This window comes from Crinia signifera, chromosome 2, assembly GCF_055691185.1.
Source record: "Crinia signifera chromosome 2, ASM5569118v1, whole genome shotgun sequence".
In the NCBI taxonomy this organism is placed as follows: domain Eukaryota; kingdom Metazoa; phylum Chordata; class Amphibia; order Anura; family Myobatrachidae; genus Crinia; species Crinia signifera.
The window spans coordinates 277417054-277433298 of NC_139218.1; the positions used below are offsets into that span (position 1 = coordinate 277417054).

General features: G+C 40.8%; 1 long non-coding RNA gene across 1 annotated transcript in view; it reads right to left on the minus strand.

Annotated features, from left to right (window-relative positions):
• Nucleotides 1-15209, minus strand: part of LOC146059052 (uncharacterized) — a 75403-nt gene extending 60194 nt beyond the window's left edge. Inside the window, exon 1 of the long non-coding RNA XR_014470121.1 lies at nt 15074-15209. This is a non-coding gene — a long non-coding RNA (uncharacterized LOC146059052). The remainder of the gene's footprint in view (nt 1-15073) is intronic.
• Nucleotides 15210-16245: the final 1036 nt, after the last annotated feature.

The window sequence follows — 16245 nt, forward strand, 5'->3', positions numbered from 1 at the left end:
CTGTCATGTCACCGATGGGAGGAGAGCACAGCACACCGCGCGTCTCCTTCCCCCTCACTTCCCTGTGACTGGGCCGTCCACCAATCAAAGCTCGCTGGCCGGCTCCTGATTGGCTGCTGGCCTGCAAGCTCTGATTGGCAGACGGCCCAATCACAAGGATGCACAGTAAGGGGTAGGAGAGATGCGCGATGCGCACTCTCCTCCCCTCAGAAGGAGAAGCGATTTAGGGAACTGGCAGCAGGGGGGACTGGGACGGACGGTGGGCGGCGGGCAGCAGTGGGAGCAGGAGCCACACTTTACAAGGGGGAGAGCCGCATGAGGCTCAAGAGCCACGGGTTGGCCACCACTGTTCTACACAAATACATGGTAGGGGAAAGTGGCTCTAAATTGCACACCCTCGGTAATGAAAGGTGCCATCTGCTGAGAATAAAATGGATTACACAGAGAGAGAGAGGGTGAAAATGCACTATGCGATCATTACATTACATTATAATATATAATAAAAGGTTGTTAGAATATCAATGGCCAGTGATATTGGCCTGCCCACCAATCGTCCAGGTCAGCTCTTGTCGAGCAGGTCCCTAACACTATGGGGTCACCACCTGGGATGCAGGGAACCCCGAAACATGATCCAGCTAAGGACCCTGAGTATATATTTGACTGGCAACAGTCTACAGCTGGCACCGGACACACTTTGCTCATTTACTGTGGATGTGCTTAGCCTACAGTGACTTTGTATATATATATATATATATATATATATATATATATATATATATATATATATTTATACATATAGATAGATAGATATTTGTAAAGTTTATTATATGAACCTGAGCAACAAGTAAATAAATAAATTAGATAGATAGATAGATAGATAGATAGATAGATAGATAGATAGGATAGAGCCTGAGTAATTATGTACAGATGATTTAACATTATACTGAAGCCCATATATCCATAACATTTTACATATAATTAATTGCTGTTGCAGTGAATCGGTTATTTACAGACATCAATGATTTGTTTAGCAAAGATGCAGTTTGCTGAACATGGGCTGCTGGAAGTCATTGGCAAGGTAAAGAGTGAAAGCATAAGCAAACCATAAGGCACTTAGGTATAATTACGCTAAGCTGATGGACTGGGCAGGGCTGGAACAATGTAGAGGGAGTGGACTAGGCAATCACTCTATGTTGTTGACAAGAAAGGAGAGAAAAGGACATACAATCCAGTATGAATACCATATTACTGGTATCTAAAACAGTTAAACCCCTCTTATATTACATACCAGCACTATTGTAATTGCACTGACAAGTATTTTATCATATTTAATTTTCCTTTCACAAAAGAAAGATTATCACTGCCGTCTAGTACAAACCTAAATAGGCAAAGTATATTCAGGTTACTCTGTGGCTTGATTTTGTAGTTACAATATACTGGATGTATTAAGCCTTAACAAGAGATAAATACAAGGGTAATAAAGAGAGATAAACGTCCAGCCAATCAGCGCCTTACTGACTTTTTTCAAACACAGCCTGTAACATGGCAGTTAGCTGGTGATTGGCTGGACATTTATCTTGCGTTATCACCCTTGCATTTATCTCTTGTTAAGGCTTAATACATCTGCCCCAGTGTATCTAAAGCTTACAAAAAATAATAAAATGGGCTGCGCTAAATAATTAAAATACAGTGGATGAGATATAATAATTTAATAAACTTAATAAGGACAATAAAACATAATAAAAAATAATGAATCAAAAATATAAGGTGAAATGAATGGTATAATCACCCTCATCAATTGGTAATTAAGTCCTGCCACTGAGTCTCAATAGATACAGTACTTGGAGATGTCCCCTATTTGGGCAAAGATAGCGAGAGTGTGGAATCCAGCTTCCTCTGCAATTGTTTGGTGAGGTGGCTTGCCTCTGTGAGGAAGAGATGCACTGTATGGTATCAGCCAGCTTATTTTAAAATATACTTCTATGGATGCCAAAAGTGTAAGTGAGGTTGGTCCTGGAAAGTCTCTCCACAGCGGAACCGCTGTCAGTGGGTAAGTGGGATCACTTTCCAGTGGAGGATAGTAGATGACAGGTGATAAACTCCTTTCCACCAACACGTTTCGCTGTAATGGTACAGCTTTTTTTAAAGTAATTATTTTTGTATTATGTTTTATTGTCATTATTAAGTTTATTAAATTATTATTATATATCATCCACTGTATTTTAAGTATTTAGCGCAGCCCATTTTATTATTTTTTTGTATTCTGGCAGGGGCTTGACACCCCTTATTTGTGGTAGTGCTGCAGCTGGTTAAAGCAACTCATTCCATAGGCGCCTCACACGATAACTTATCAACATTTTATGTATGTAAAGCTCGTCTGGGTACAAATACGGTGTGTATTAGTTTAGTTGGATGGTGTATTTTCCTTCTCTTTCCTTATGCTAGTTTGCATTTAAATTGTGTGGCTTAATTATGTGAATTCCAGAATCGCAAATCATGTACAAATCCCATTTTATTTATTTTCCACATAAAGTGAATTATAGATTTAAAAAGAACAAAATAATATGTTTACAGTTGTACCATTTCATTTTTTTGCTGTATGTTTTAGTATGTTTGTGTCTGAAGTTCTCATGGATATCTTATTGGAACATCTACAGTAGCAAACCTTTGGTTTAGAAATTCCAAGATGAATAGAACACGTAGAATGTTACCTTTCTGAGTTCCAGATAATAGGTCGGCAGTCAGTGTGTCAACAGCATATGGCCGACATACATTTGGTCAACAGGTAAAAAAAGTCAATAGATGAAGGGACAGCAGTGCTAAAGGCAGGCAGTCACAACAGGCCGACGGGTTCAATAGTTCAGGGAGGAGTTTGGGGTGCTACTCTTTTTAGCATTTTAATTAACACATTTCACCTGTGTAACATTTTTCGGTACTCTTTACCTAGAACGGCGCCAGCGATTGGAATCGCGGGCGTCGGGGGTAAAATCGCGGTCATCGCGGGTAAATCGCGGGTACATAAAAATCTGCTGCCCGCGATGACCGCGATTTTCCCATAGGGAACAATGTTAAAAAGGCTGATTGACCGCGATTTTTATGTAAAATGCCTCAATGCCCGCGATTTGGCCATAGGAATCAATGTTAAATGGGCTACAGAGCCCAAATAGGCACAATTAACCCTTAAATGTCCCCCCAAATTTTTAACGCCACCCCACGATCCACGGCAACCCGAAGCGTGGCGAGCGCAGCGAGCCCGCGAGGGGCGGCGGTACGCGTCCTCCGACCTTTTCATGCCCTACTATCCACGTCGGCGTGGAGTTGAGAATAGAATAGTGTGGCGAGCGCAGCGAGCCACCGAGCCCGAAGCGTGGCGAGCGCAGCGAGCCCTGCGAGGGGACGCGGATACCTTCACAGGTAAACGCGTCCCTTCGCGGACTTCACAGGTGTCCGCGTGGCCACGGACATTGAGGCATTGAGGCATTTTACATGAAAATCGCGTCGGTCGGGCCATTTAACATTGATTCCTATGGGAAATCGGGTGCATCGCGTCGTGGGCATCGCGGGTACATTTATGGCCGGCCGTGACGCGACCGACGCGATTTCCATGTTTAACATGGGTTTCAATGGGAAATCGTGGGCATCGCGTCGGTCGCGTCGCGGCCAGACATAAATGTACCCGCGATCACCACGACGGGCGCCCTTCTAGGTAAAGAGTACCCATTTTTCTAATACATGGCTTATATATATATATATATATATATATATATATATATATATATGACTCCAATGCAGCCGGCACTCTGTGCAAATAGTCAGCTTGCTCCCGGTGCCCGATTGTAGATAAACAATAGTCCAATCCCCAAAGGGAAGGAGACGTTTAAATGCAGTAAAAAGTTGTATTGTATCATACAATACAACTTTTTACTGCATTTAAACATCTCCTGAGTGCCGTTATTTTCCCTTTAGGGATTGGACTATTATATATATATATATATATATATATATATATATATATATATATACATACACAGAAATATATAGGCTGCTGATCCTGCTGGTTCTGTGCCCTGCTGTCTATTATGTACACCTGAGGAAGGTCCTTGATGGGACCGAAATGTTGTATACCTTGATGCCTGAATAAAAATACTGCTCTGATGTAAGCCCTCGTGAGTGCCTCTTCAAAAATGTATACGATTGGATTGCCCTCTTTATGAAGAAATTGGGTTAACCTAGGGTGACACCCCAGTAATGTGTCTTGTTTGATTGGAGTGCGACCATTCATTATATATATATATATATATATATATGCCTGCTACGGTGGTGTTTCCTTCACTGTGTATGGTCTTGACAAAGGGCTGACATCAGCCCGAAACGTCGACATGCGATACAGTTGACATGGTGATGTATTATTAAAAAAATTTCACTGATTGGCTTAATTCTGAAGACTGGTGAGCATTGTTCCCTCTAAGCTGTGCGCACGTGCGCGCGCACACAACTTGACGAGCGTGCGCACAGACATTACAACAGAGCGCACAAAGCAGCAGTGGTCCCTTTTTGCAGTTCTGGACTCAATTAATGTGTGTTTCACCCATTAACTACATTGTGTGCTGTGTTTTGAATGTTTAAATGTTTAATATAATTTTGAAGTAATGTTAACACAAAAGCTGAACGTCATTTTCCTGTTATATATAAGTGACGCACAAAATTTTTAATTTCCTTCCAAAGTTGCACAGCCAAAATCTTTTGCCGCACACAGCCTTCGTAAAATTAGAGGGAACATTGCTGGTGAGTGCTCTTTACATAAAAGTACTGTATATTGGCTATACCCCTGGGACTCTTTAGCCTAAAGATTTGCACCCCTGCTGATGTAAATGGAGGATTGCGAGTGCTGGCATCCTAAACAACATATATATATATATATATATATATATATATATATATATATATATATATATATATATATATATATATATATATAATAAAAAATAACAGCAGGCTGGCACTCCGGGGTCTTGTCAAAAACGAGTTGTATTCACAGCAAAAGAAACCAACGTTTCGGGGGTGGTCCCCCTTTTGTCAAGGTGTGTGGGTGATACACCTTGACAAAGGGGGACCACCCCCGAAACGTTGGTTTCTTTTGCTGTGAATACAACTCATTTTTGACAAGACCCCGGAGTGCCAGCCTGCTGTTATTTATTATCAATTCCCCCCGGAAGGGCACCAGGGCAGTTGCCATCAGAGTGGAGAGTGCCGGGCCGCAACAAACTCTCTCTCTCTCTCTCTCTCTCTCTCTCTCTCTCTCTCTCTCTCTCTCTCTCTCTCTCTCTCTCTCTCTCTCTCTCTCTCTCTCTCTCTCTCTCTCTCTCTCTCTCTCTCTCTCTCTCTCTCTCTCTCTCTCTATATATATATATATATATATATACAGATGTTGCCTCTTTCTTCTTGGCCTTTAATAGGATTAACTGAGAAAGAACAGTCACACTAATCCCCTGTTAATCCCCTTGATGCATTGTTCTCTCTATTGTATTGCAGCTGAGAACAATAGATGAAAGGAAGCATTTTCTGCATGTGTGTATATATATATATATATATATATATATATATATATATATGGCTTAGAGTGGTCATATATGGGTCACATTTTACACACATATTTATATTTATAGAGAGAGAGAGAGAGAGAGAGAGAGAGAGAGAGAGAGAGAGAGAGAGAGAGAGAGAGAGAGAGAGAGAGAGAGAGAAAGAAGAATGAATAGAGTGCGTCTCTGTCCTATGCCACCACCAACAGGTTCAAATAACAATGAACATTTATGGAACCATTTGAAGGACTTTAATAAAATATATCATAAAAATGATAAAACATTTTAATTTGTTTGACATGGTTGAACTTGTTCAATAATCAGGAAACAGGCACCCAACGCGTTTCGTCATAACAACTTGAAAATATCTACAGATGGGTAGGGAATTGGCTGTGTAATAGAGAACAAAGAGTGGTTGTGAACAGTGCCGTATCAGATACAATACCAGTACTAAGTGGAGTGCCTCAGGGTTCCGTTTTAGGGCCCATTTTATTTATCATTTTTATTAACGATATTGAGCAGGGGTTACTCAGCAATGTATCCATCTTTGCGGACGATACAAAACTAAGTAAAGTTATTAAATCACCAGAAGATGTCACCACGCTTCAAAAGGATCTTGCAAATCTAGAGGAGTGGGCTAAAAAGTGGAAGATGAGGTTCAATGTGGATAAATGTAAGGTTATGCACCTTGGGAGACACAACCAGTGTGCTAGTTATAACCTTAGCGGAAAGGAATTGGGTATTTCAATACTCGAAAAGGATCTAGGAGTCCAAATAGACAGCAAACTGGGGTGTAGTGCCCATTGCAATGTAGCAACAAATAAGGCTAACAAAATTTTAGCATGCATTAAAAGGTGCATTGAATCTAGGGACTCAAGGGTAATTATGCCACTGTATAAAGCATTGGTGAGACCTCACATCGAATATGGTGTACAATTCTGGGCCCCATAATATAAAAAGGACATCGTAGAATTAGAAAAAAATCCAGAGATGAGCAACAAAGCTTATAAGGGAAATGGAGAATTTAGGCTACGAGGAGAGATAAAGCAATATGGGATTATTTACATTAGAAAAGAGACGTTTAAGGTGGGACATGCTCAACATGTACAAATATATCAGGGGCCAATATAAGGAACTGGCAAACACCCTTTTTTCAACAAGAAAGGAATCTAGGACGCGAGGGCATGAGTATAGATTAGAAGAAAAAAGATTTTGTTCAGATAGAAGAAAAAATGTCTTTACTGTCAGAGCAGTCAAACTCTGGAACTCTCTTCCTGGAGAGGTGGTGTCAGCAGACACAATAAATTCGTTCAAAATAAGGTTGGACAAACACTTATTGGTTAATAACATCCATGGGTACAAATAAAAAATATAATCTGTCTTAACAAGTCTGTTTACAACCTAGGTTGAACTAGATGGACGCAAGTCTTTTTTCAACCTTACCTAGTATGTAACTATGGGGGTTATTCTAGTTCATTCTTTCTCACAAATTCCTTCTTAGATGGGCAAAACCATGTGCACTGTAGGTGGGGAAGATGTTACTTGTGCAGAAAAAGTTAGATTTGGGTGGGGTTTTACTTCAAAGTGAGATCTATATTGCAGTGTAAAATAATGCAGCCAGTATTTTCCCTGCACAGAAACAAAATAATTCACCCAAATCTAACTCTCTCTGCACATGTTAAATCTGCCCCACCTGCAGTGCACATGGTTTTGTCCATCTAAGAAGGAATTTGTCATAAATAATTAACTAGAATAAGGGCCTATGTAACAATGGGGCAGATGTATTAAGCCTTAACAAGAGATAAATGCAAGGGTGATAAAGAGAGATAAACGTCCAGCCAATCACCTGCTAACTGCCATGTTACAGGCTGTGTTTGAAAAAAGTCAGTAAGGAGCTGATTGGCTGGATGTTTATCTTTTTATATCACCCTTACATTTATCTCTTGTTAAGGCTTAATACATCTGCCCCTATGTAACTTCCTCAGGGGTAATGTGCTATCAGATGTTCATAAAGGTGGGAGAGGAAAACTTTTAGTTCCACCATAGGTGAGTCACCTTCTGATTTTAAATGGTCTGGAATATCTCACAGAGTTCCTGTATTGAAGAACGGTCAAATGATATCAATCCAAATGAATAATTTCGGAAAAAAATAATTATTTGCCGGAATATATATTTTTTCTTTCCTAGTGGGACTTTTGACTTTTGTACTGTCTATATTTTGACCCTTTCAATCGAATGCATTTTGATCATGTGGCGCGGCGTCACCCTATTGACTGTCAACTAATTCAATGTTGATCTTTTAATCCATACCCATTCTTTTGTCTTTATTTGCAAAACCATTTCCCCTTCAAATATACATTTTTATATTTAGTTTAAATATATATATATATATATATATATATATATATATATATATATTTTATATATTTTTTTTTTTTTTGTGAGGTTGTTGCATTGGTTCCTTTATTACTAGCTGATAAAGTTAGTACTGTATATTTAGACCGTTTTAAGTTTATTTGCTTTACCCAAAAAGGTAGGATCACTTAAATGATTCATTTTAGGCAAAAACATTAGGAATAATAAATGAGGTAATGGATACATGTGTATTGCATTACTATGATAATAAGATCATTTACAAACATTTTGAATACTTTTCTTCACTCTTTCATAGTTAAAACTATATACAATAAATAGCATATCCAGCACTAGGGTAACTGCCTTGCAAAAGTACTACAATATTTGTACAAAGGTTCTACTATTGTGGAATATTGTGGAAAAGGGAAAGTAGAAATGTGGAACTGGTTGTATTTTTAACTGATGGAGAAAAGGCCATGTAAACTAACCAGGTCCAAGTACAGTAGACTAACAATGAAATGCTTGTGTTTCTACTGTAAAGATGAAGGAAACGTACTAATAATTTGCAAATCATCATACTATCAATTGAGGGTAGCGAAGCTTTTTATTAAATTACATAAATACTGTACTTAGCCAGCCAGTTAGTTGGCTATAAATCACGCTGATGCAAGCTTGCCCTGCAGTGTGGAAAAAGGCAGGAGATTGGAGGGAATGAAAGCCTCTGTATCTTCTTCATATGGACACATTATGAATTTATGAATTTTTGCCTATTTCAGAGCATTATGCAGATCATGTACAAACATTGCCTCTTATTCTGAAAATGTACCTTGGACAACCGATTTCGCTTGCAGAAATACAATATTCCTTCTAGCAAAAGAACATAGACTTATGCCTGCCATATCTGTCATCTATTAGAAATCTTTGCATTGTACATTTCCTATATGGACTCTGAATCATTGCTCTGTGTTTACTATTTACATATTCTTCTGTGATAGTCCGAACTGTACCTACTTAATTTGCACCTAACTTGCCTAAAAATAGTTTAAAAAAATAGTGTACAACGCTCTGCTGTAGGGCCTATTATCTCTGTTTCTCTCCCCAAATTTACCACTGTTCGCTAATCAATTACAAGCCAACAATAAATCAAAAGGAGAGAAAAGACTGGTATAACTGTTCTGCAAGCATTAAAAAGCATAAACTAGCTGGTGGGAGTTGTGAAATATAGTAAATAATCAAATCCGCATTATTATGTACTCACCATAAAAGTATTAGAACATGATAATAATATAAAATAAATACATATAAAAATGGGCTATAAATCGTTCAACTCAAATACTTTTACCTGTTAATTTGGTTTGAAGGAAATGGGTGCTGGTCATAGGAGGAAATACTATGAATTGGTTTAACCAGGTTGGGTTTGCTGTGTACAGTAAATTAGTGCAACTTTAACAATATAGGTAGACTGGCACAAAGTCCCGCACAGTTGACAACCTGCACGTTATTACAATTTGCCCATAGTGTGTATTAAGGCTGCCCAGGGCCTGATTAAAGGTTCCAGGTGCCCTAGGCTAATACATATGTAATTCTGCTTAGCCCACACATGTATGAGTGTTCAGGGACTTGCCAGTCAGACTGCCCATGTGCATGTAATGAAGGTTATACAACTGGTTTGACTTTAGGCTGCCCAGCTGGCACTGTACACAATGTATATAAAAGAATAGTTTCATTAGTAAGTTGACCCCAGACACCTAGCAGTCATCTTAAGAACTTCACTGTAAATCATGACAGGTGATAGCTAAAAAACATGGAACAAATACGCTTTCATTTAACTCCATGGCTGTCACCTGCAAGGTGAACTCCCCCCCCCCCCCCCCCAAATCCTGGCACCCTAGGCTGCAACCTAATCAGACTATTGGTTAATCAAGCACTGCTGCAACCTCTATTACTATGCACATCACTGTGCATGGTGATGCACCGGTAACTCATTCAGCATGGGAGAAGTAGAGGTGGGGCGAGGAATGCACCATATGGTCTTTCTGAGAAATGGAAGGCACTGAGAAAGGGGAGGTGGGAGTCTGCAGGATGGGATGATTATTAGGACCACAAACTGCTTCTGATTCAAAGGTAGTCAGTGAATAACAACCAGGGCAAAACTAGGTGTGTGTGCAAAGTGGTACCGCCGCACAAAAAGCAGAGCCCTGTGAGCGGCACTGTCGCTCAACCACGACCCCTGCATATGGCTGCATGGTGCCTGAAATGGAGCCCTGCAACCACAATCTCTACTGCACTGTAAGCAAAAGCATCCTTTGAACACTCCAGATGTGCACACATGCTCTTACAGCCCTCCAGAGCATCATGAGATTATGCACTCAGCGGGTGTGGCTATCACAGCCCTGTCATTGTGAGAAGTGTTGTGGGTAGCAGAAATGGACCAATGAGAGAGGAAAATAAAGTTGCAGCAAAGTTATGAATAGACTGTAGAAAGATTAAGAAATGTTACTTGCATTAAGAACATACAGTAAATAAACACCACCCATTATGTTGATCTAATTTAATTTTTTTAAAGTCAGCAAAGTGTTGTGGTATTTAAAATCTATCCTCAAAACCAAAATACAATATAGTACAATAAATTCATAAAACATAATAGCAATCACTGATATGAACAGTGTTATCTAATGGCTAAAGCCCAAGTGTTTGGGCACTCACTGGTATGTGTTAGAATTATATTCCAATGAAATGTGACTGAATGCAGAACTCTTCATGTGCAAATCCACATATCCACAAAGTGAGCAGTTGATGCATAAAGGCTGCAATGTGTGGCTTGGATGTTAGTAATGGATACCTTTTGAAAGAGGGAAGATAATTTCAGTCACTACAATACCCCAGGTTGCTGCAGACCTGACAGCAAATGTAAGCTCTTTGTGGCAAACTTGTAACTATATTAGGCACTCTCTTCATGACTAGTCACTGCCTCCTCTTGAGACTTTCTTATAGCTGTAATAGTAGCTGCCCACCAGAAGAGAAGGCTGGTCTTGAGCGGCTGCTCTGCCTTGGTCCAAACTGTTGCTATCAATTTTAGGCACCTCAGTTCTGCCTCTCAGAGCTTTGTCTTACAGCTGGGGGTTAACCACCACACACTGATGGTGGGCTCCTGTCACAGCATCTGCTTCCCACTGTACCCTCTTATCTATCTGTCAGCCACACGCTCTGGGTGTCTTTTGCCTTGCCTTTGTGTAGCTGCCAGGGCCAGCAACAGAAATCTTGGAGCCCCATACATTGATATTTCTGGGGGCCCCCCACCCTCTTAAGCACTAGTAGTTGTGTGGAGCAGGGAGGGATGGTGGGCATATTGGTGGTAGGAAGTCCCATTTAATAGCTGCCCCCAGTGCAGACAGTCTCAATTCTAAACTGTCAGCTACTACACAATATGCCACACACCGTAATGCCTACTACACATTCTACCACACACCGTAATGCCCATTACACATAATGCCACACACTATAATGCTCATTACATATTTTTCCACACACTATGATGTCCATTACAGGTTTCTTGCTCTGTGCCAGGGGGTTTACATGTTCGGTGCCAGGGGGGTTACCCTTGCCTGGGTTTTATGTTCTGTGCCATGGGGGAGTACATGTTCATTGCCCAGTTGGAATTACCCATTCAATGCCCAGGGACGATTTCATGCTCGTTGCCAGATGAGTTAAATGCTTGTTGCCCAGGGGGATAACATGCTTGTTGCCAGGGAGGGATAAAGGTTTGCTCCCAGGGGAATTCACATGGTTCTTGCCCAGGGGTAACCTGTGCATCAGAGGGGTCCCAAATTCAGCCATGCGTCCCTTCATTCAGCTACCCGGCACTGGACTGCTGTGGGCGGCTGGCACTTAATATCCCCCCCAACAAGAATTTTTGCAGCCATAGCACTGCAGGGACTCAGGAGGGAGCGGAAGACACATAATCATCCCCCCTTACAAGAATTTATGTGGCCAGAGCACTGCAGGGACTCTGGAAGGGGCAGCTGACACATAAAACACCCCCCCTAACAAGAATTTTTCTGGCCGCAGCGCTGCAAGGACTTGGGAGGGGACGGCTGACACGTAAACCACCCCCCATAAGAAGAATCTTTGCAGCCGCGGTGCTGCAGGGACTCAGGAGGGGAAGCTGCCTGGGGATGCCTGTCAGGACACACAGCTTCCGGCTGCCGCTTACACTCACTGACATGTGCCGGCACTGCTGCGGCGCTCATGTCAGTGTGTGTAAGTGGCAGCCAGAAGCTGCGTGTTCTGACAGGTGTCCCCAGGCAGCTTCCCCTCCTGAGTCCCTGCAGTGATGCGGCCGCAAAAATGCTTGATGGGGGGGTTGGTTCATGTGTCAGCCGCCCACAGCAATCGAGTGCCAGGCGGCTGACTGCAGGGATGAGTGGCTGATTCTGGGTCCCCTCCAATCGTCGGGCCCGGGTCAGCTGTCCCCTTTGAACCCCCCTGTCGCCGGGCCTGGTAGCTGCCACATGAAGGTTCAGCTCCATGACCCGCATACTCTGGCTCCTGTTACTGCCTACAGTGCCCAGTGCCACATACCACTTGCCAGAGTGCATGTTTTTTGTACTGTGTGCAATCAGTGATTCATTCTCCACGTCATAAGATCACCCACACACGAACACAGCAAAAACAAAGGGAAAAAGGGAAACACATTACAAATGTAATTTCTTGTTGTGACCAGTCTACTATGATTTAATTATCTTCATAATTGTAGGTTGCAGTTATTACAAAGAACATAGGGGGTTATTCTAGTTCATTCTTTCTGACAAAATCCTTCTTAGATGGACAAAGCCATGTGCACTGCGGGTGGGGCAGATGTAACTTGTGCAGAGAGAATTAGATTTGGGTGGGGTTTTTCTTCAAAGTGAGATCTATATTGCAGTGTAAAATCATGCAGTCAGTATTTTCCCTGCACAGAAACAAAATAACTCACCCAAATCTAATTCTCTCTGCACATGTTACATCTGTCCCCCCCTGCAGTGCACATGGTTTTGTCCCTCTAAGAAGGATTTTGTCAGAAAGAATGAACTAGAATAAACCCCATAGTTTTTTGTTGCATATGAGAAATCAAAATCTACTAGTTTGCAGGTCTTGCCTTCAAGAGAACTTTGCTACGGGCTATTTATAGGCTACATTTAACAAAACAGGGATGGGTTGGGCAATTGTCTTTCTGTGTATTTACAATTCATTACTATAAAAAACACTCAGGTGCCTCTAAATTATAATATGACATGAATAATATAATTCTTAATTGAAATTAAACTTGCTTTACAATTCATGATCTGTTCCCATGTAAAGGAGTTGTGATGAAATGAAAATATTGACATCAAATCGGTACCTGCTGGTCTTGGCAGTGTCACCAAGGCAGAGATGCCTGGAAGAGGAAATACTGCCGTGGCTAGTCCTGTCACCAAGGCTGTGATGCCAGAGCTGCCGTTGCCAGCTCTACTAGGGCTGTGAGTGGCAATATAAATGGAGATTGAATTACAGAATTTTAGCTGAATATGAGTGAAAAATTGGTGGTGGGGAGAAGGGGGGGGGGGGGGGGACTTCTGTATTAGCCTAGGGCGGCTGGAACCCTTAATCGCGCCCTGGTTACATAGAATTCTCACCATTCAGCATGTTCAGACCTATAGATGGTTTATCGAAAATAAATAATATCAATAAAAGACAAAAATAGAGGTATGGGTTTTAGGGATGAAATTGGGGTGCATGGACCCCAGGGTTGGTTTGGCCTTGTTACTTTGGAGCATCATAATGAAACTTTTTGCTTTCAACAAGTAACTACTGCTTCTTACTAATGTAACACTTTTTAACACTTGAATCACTTTTTAACACTTGAACCTCACTAGGGTGGTTGAACCTTGAACCTTGGGGTGGTTGGATTGTGCAGTCAAACAAAGTCTTAATAGCATGCACAACGGTCTTTGCGCACTGGGAGACAAAAACACCTTTTTCCAGGCTGGCTTGTGCCGGCCTTGGACTTCAACTGTAGTATTGGGGAGCCATCAAAGGGGGTCACCTGATGGCATAAGTGAGAATAGAGAGAATGAGTGTAGTAGCTCATAAGTAAAGTAGAGGCTCAGTGTTTCCTTAGAGAGGAATTGTTTTCCTATGTTATTTTTCATATATTACTGGAGATATGATATGTCCGTGCGAGCCTGCCTGATGTTTGAGCTTAGCAATTATTTTAAAGGTGAAACCAGGTTGCTTTTTAATCTTAAATGATTGCTACTATAAAACATTGGTCATAATCTGCCAATGTCTGCAATTTACAGGCTGTGACATTTACACCGTCAAACATAATGGCATGTATTCAATGCTCCTATGTCGCCGTAAAAAACGGTGAGTCTGCATGTTTTTTGGAGAGTGGTGAACTTTTCTCTCCTATTTTGGGCTTCACTGTATTCAGCTCTGTTGCTTCTCCAAAAATATTTTGCGAAGCTAACTCAGTTCACCCTGCACTTCTCCCCATGTCTGTTCAATGGGGATTTTAGTGTCTCTCACCAAAAGTGTATTCAATGCACAAATTGCGAGTCCTGCTGGTTTCTCTTTTTACAGCAGTTCTCCATTTTTCCCTCAGCATCTTTTTTAGGTGAACTGTAGGACTATCTTTGTTAAAGTTGTTATTTTTTTTGTTTTTTATGGCTTATAAATTAAAAAAAATGTACTCTAATGTATTTATTGCAAGTGCCATAATGCTGTACTTATATATTAATTTATTTGGAATTTAATAAGTTATTTTAATGGTATCCAATAAGAAATCAGCAATGCTCCTAGTAATCAGTAATCAGTAATGCTCCTAGTTAAACCAAGGCAGGGAAGCTCAGGGAGACCCCCCTAACATAAAACCACAATTTAGGGATGTATTAAAAAAAAAAAAAACTAAACCAAAGCCCCCAAAAGGCATTTAAAAATGCTAACAATTACAAAATAAATAAAATAAAAACCCAGGGCATTGAAACCACAGCCAAAGCACAACACAATAATAAGAATAAATGAGGACAAAATACACAGCACCAGTCTGCAGCCACAAACCCAATTAAAATTGTCACACAGCCATGTGTTGTAATAAAAACACTGCACAAAACACTAACCTTAAACCTGTTCAGAAGCCAAGATCCACAGATCCCCCGAACACACTGCTCAAGTCTGCACACCTCACGTGGAGAGCAGGAGAAAGTGAAACCTGATCTCTCCTGCTGTTACAGCTCACCCTTTTCCCCTCGCATAATTATGCAGAGTTCGCAAAAGGGATGGTGAGCTGCAGAAGCGTTGAATAAGGAGACAGACAGAAAGGAGGAGATGATTAAAAGTGGTGAGTGCTTCAGCGAGGTCACAGTGACATGCACCAGCGAACAGTGAGCCTGACTCGCAAAAAGCATTGAATACATGCCAATGTAGGAATTCTGAATAAAATAATGTGTCATTCAAAAGCTATGATCAATTAAGATGTAATGTCACTGAATAGATGTAAGATTATATTGAGTTGAGCTGAAATTAAAAGTGTAAAGTATGCTTACATTTCTTTAGGAAATTATTAAGGATTTTTCTTCACCTCAAAGGGTTATTATCAATAACATTGCTATTACCATGTTAACTCTGGATGGTTAAATTACTTTTGTATGGGGAAGCCTCATAATATAATCAATACCTGGAAATCATGTATAAAAAAGCTTTTAAAATTTGTATAAAGAATGTTTAAATAATCTCTAAAGTTTTCTAAGCATTTTTTATGTCTTTGAATATTTATATAGCATAGTAGTTTTAGGAATACCTTTGCTTGATTGACAGGAAGAGGCATTCAGGGGAAGGGACAGGGCAGTTGTGCCCCCATTTTCTAGGGTGGGCAAGGACAAGGGCTGTGCCACAATGCATGAAACTTGGCATTGTAAGCCACCTGGCCAAGGACAGCATGAGTAAGATCAAACTTACTCAAACTGCAGTGGGGATCATCGCAACTTCTCTCTTACTGCGAGGTGATTGCTGCTTTAAGCAATTGTAAATTATATGAATCGTATATACTTAGCTTTTATATATGCAATCCATCCTGAATCAGGCCCATAGTGGGGGTACAATGTGGCACACAATGTGAACTGGGGTCACAGTGTGGCATATAATATAATAATTTTGTTTCCATTACATTTGCAATGAGTAATTAGATTTATGTATGTATTTTAGCCCCACATAAAGGACCTTATTGTGGTTGGCTTATTACGATTGGCTCACAAGGCTGCGAATTTCGCAGCCTTTCGAGTCCACCAGACGC